Genomic DNA, 4260 nt, shown 5'->3' with positions numbered 1-4260 from the left:
ACAGCAGTATATTTGTGTGTTTGTGTGGTATGTATGGTGTATGTCTCTGTGTGCTGTTGGGTGTGTATTATGTGTATGGTGTGTGTGTGTGTGTGGTGTGTGTGTGGCATGATATTCATGTAGTGTATGGTGTGACAGGGGTGTGTAATGTGTGTGTGGTGTGTATGTGTGGCATAATGTACATGTAGTGCATGGTGTGATGGGGTGTGTGTAATATGTGTGTGTGGTATGTGTGTGGCATGATGTGCATGTAGTGTATGGTGTGACTGGGTGTGTGTAATATGTGTGTGTGTGTGGTGTGTGTGTGGCATGATGTGCATGTAGTGTATGGTGTGATGGGGTGTGTAACGTGTGTGCACTGTGACATTGATACTGAGAGCCAAACTCAGATCCCCAAGCTGTGTGGCAAGTATTTTAGTGTTTTATCTTCCCAGCCTCCACATAACTTTTTGAAACTTCATCCACACAACATGTGACAACATTGTACCACAGAGGCAGATGCAAAGGACATAAAGTGTCACCTCATTTATTCCGATCAAAAGCAGGGACCTTGTGCTTCACGGGCAGCTCTCTGAGAGGTTTGAATTAGTGAGGGTTGGATATTCCTACAATGGAATAACAAAGAATATCTATTCATCCTGAGAGCTGTGAAATGCTTTGAGTTGCTCATGGTTTTGAATAAACTAATAATAGACCGAATGATTTGTGTTCTATTCCATTCTGCATCTGGCCAGCTTTTCTCTGTGTCTTCCTTGAGAGAACACAGGATACAGGGCCTCTCTTGTGCCATTGTTGTTACTGTTTTAGAATACTAAATGTGACACTCCTGGCTGACTGGCATTAATGCACCTTTCAAAAGTACCCAGTTGTTCCCTTGGAAGTAATTTCAGCAGTGATCAGCTACAACTGAGTAATTTCTGATAAGCAATTAGCACATATCAAATCAAGCCATATTATCCAAGGCTTTGTGCAGCCACTGCAGATATAGCAGGGGTTAGCCATTAAACACATCAGTGAAAACTTCTGCTATTTTATGGAAGCGGTGGGCAATATTCAAATGGAGACAACCGAACCATTTAAACAAATATATTTTTAATCCCAAAATGTCACTCTTTTTTAGACCTATGTTTCCTATTAATATGCTAGAGATAATGTTAACAAGATTGGGGGCAGTGTTCTAAGAGCAGCGGAAGTCTTATTATGAAGGACAGCAGGGAGAACACCACGGAACCGAGGCCGTGGATCACTGAAGTGATGAAACCTCACCATGCTAAGTCTGCCAGCAAACTGTCCAAGCAACAAAGACACACACTGACATGACGATGCAAATGGTTCTCTACCTTCTCTACCTTCCATACTCTGAGATGACAAAAGAAAGAAAGAAAGAAAAAAGGAAGAAAGAAAGAAAGAAAGAAAGAGAAAAAAGGAAAGTTGGAAAATTTATAGTGTTGGGTGTGTTGGGGGGATTTCAAGCTGATATCTAACAGACTATCTCATTTTTGAAGTATGGGTGGATATGAAATATCATTGCATTTCCCTATCATAGCACTCTTGAATAGAAGATCCCTAACACAGTATGTGCTAGAGGAAAGGTTTACATGACCATGAAGTGTTCCCACCATCAATGCCACCTCCAGCTTGGTGACAGTTGATTGCACTCCTAACCCACCAGAGGCAGCCAGTCCCTGCCTGACTTGCCAGCTGTGCTGGCAACTGGCCATCAGAATTAGTCTTTTGCAAAACGAACAGGGATGATATAGTGAATTCAATATAGCCAATGAACAACAAAAACTGAAGCTGAAAGGGTATATGGAGCCAACGTGACAACCCAGCCTTAAAATGAACTATGGTCACTGCTGGAGCTTTTAAGAAACAAAAGTTACAGGAGTCTCTTGGTTGATCCCAAGAAGATGCTTCAGATTAGCTTACAAGTAAGGTGGGGCACACGGGATTTTCATACTCCCAGAACACACCCTAGTTTCCCTGGGGTTCCAGGGAACAGACACACCCATCATACACACACACACATACACATATACATAGACAGACAGAGAGAGAGAAACACACACACACACAAATAGAGAGAGACAGAGAGAGAGAGAGAAAGAGAGAGAGAGAGAGAGAGAGAGAGAGAGAGAGAGTCTCTGAAGAGAAACAGCCGTAAGCAGAGAAGACAGCCAGAAAAGGAGGCTTGGAAGCAGCCACTTGAGCTTAGAGTGTTTTGGGACAGTTTGAATTGCACCTGGAAGCCATGACTTTCTTTGCTAGTCCTCTTCTGGGGAGGAAGGGACACAAGCAAAGAGCCCTTCCCTTGGCGATAGCTGTCTCCTTCAGAGTCATATATATTGGGGGTGACCAGATGGCCTGGGGTACATCAGAGGTTGGGGCTGTTACGACCCACAAAGGGGTAGCCTTTGCAAATGTCACTAAGGACTGGGGTGGCAGCCAGGACCACATGTGTCAGAACCACAGACATGGAAGGTTGATCCTCCATATATCCTGAGGGGGAGCAGAGGTTAAGGGTGCCAGACAGAGGATGCTTATCTACTGATCTGGGGACAAATCGCATATGGAGAACTCATTACTGGAGAGCCAGCTCATGGAGCAAGAGACACCAGGACTTCCTGAATAGACAGACAAGTTTGCATCTGTGGGAAGAATAGAGCAGAGACACTCAGAAGTAAGTGAAGGCCACACTGTCCCCAGGAAACATATCAGGATTAGGGACAGCTTTCAAATCTGTTTCCAATAGAGCCCACTGGCTTCTTTGCAGTAATCTCACCACCTGCTTCTAGCAATGCCTTGAGTATGCATCTCCTTGCAGCAGAAACACATCTAATTAAACATCAAGCAAGCTAACAAGCTGATAGTTTGCTGTTGTGTGTCCCCTCCTCCAGTCCTGCCCTTGAGCCTGTCCTGGTAACTGAAAGGCTTTCACTACTCTGGGAATGGTATATGCTAGACTGCTCACCTCTGGTCTGCATCAAGTTTATGAATGGGTCATGGACTAAGAAAAGTCGATTTAATTAAAACATCTATAATGCTCCGGAGGCTTTGCTGGTTGCTGTCGTACTTGTCGACTCATTGGCTCACTTATGAATGACTTCCTGATATGGAGTTTTAATGACAATTTTATCAATGGAGAAACTGAAGTGCAGAGAAGTGAAATGGCATTCATTGGAAACTGTAGACAGAGATTGGAACATGGATTTTTAACGAGGCCATGGCTGCTGAGAGCTATACCCAGCCAGCAGCCAGTCCAAGAGAGAAGGAATCTGAGTTAATCATCCTAGACTTGACCTGACTGAGGTAAATTGTGAGCAACAGCAGCAAGGCAAGGCTCCTGGAACAGGAAGAGAAGAGATGCAAGGCACGGCTGGAACAGGAAGAGAAGAAATGCAAGGCGAGGCTCCTGGAACAGGAAGAGAAGAGATGCAAGGTTTAAAAGAAGGGTTGGATCCATGGCTCAATGAGTAGAGTGCCACCTCGGCATTGCAGAGGCACAGGTCTGAGTTTGACCCCCATTGCTTCCTCCACCCCACCATGCCACACATTCAAAGGCAAAAAAAGAGACTGCACAAAGGAAGATGCCATAGGTGGAGAAGCAATGCCAAGGCAAGGGCTGTGAGCCTGCAGAGAACAAAAGTTTACAAACGTTGTTTCCTAGGCCTCCTTGCCCAGTGCTCTCTACTAAGGCAGCTACTCAGGTCCTTATTTATCAATGCACCATATACTATGATTTAAAAAAAAAAAAAGACCCAGTCAAATCAGAAAGAAACGAGGCACCCAATCTGCCAGTCAACTCTAGACACTATGTCAGCACACCATCAAAGTTTCTGCTTTTCATTTTAGGAAACTTCCCAGCAGCCAGTAGTGCTGTCTGCATCCATTTGGTAGGTGGACCAGACCTAGGTGTTTGTGGGCAAGCAGAGGATGCCTTCGCTGCTCTACGGGTTATGAGCATGGGATCTGGAGCCAGACTGTGTGAGTTCAAATCCTGCTCTGCTATCTGATGGGGGTACCTTTAGGAAACCATTTCTCTCCATGACATCAATGTTCCTGCTCCTCGGGTGGACTAGAGCGACCGTGCCTCCTGTTTTGCCTCTGCTAGGATTTGAAAGGGTCTTTCAAAGTCCAGTGCCATTTGGTTTGGGGAGGTAAGCCCCCCGAGGAAGGAAGTGATTTGTGATTAAGGAAACTAAGATGGGAGTGGCTTTGTTATTACGGAAATGGATGTAGCCCTCCCTTGCTCTTGCTCCC

The sequence above is a fragment of the Mastomys coucha genome, unplaced genomic scaffold (assembly GCF_008632895.1).
Source record: "Mastomys coucha isolate ucsf_1 unplaced genomic scaffold, UCSF_Mcou_1 pScaffold14, whole genome shotgun sequence".
NCBI lineage: Eukaryota > Metazoa > Chordata > Mammalia > Rodentia > Muridae > Mastomys > Mastomys coucha.
Note: the sequence above shows the minus strand (reverse complement) of the source record.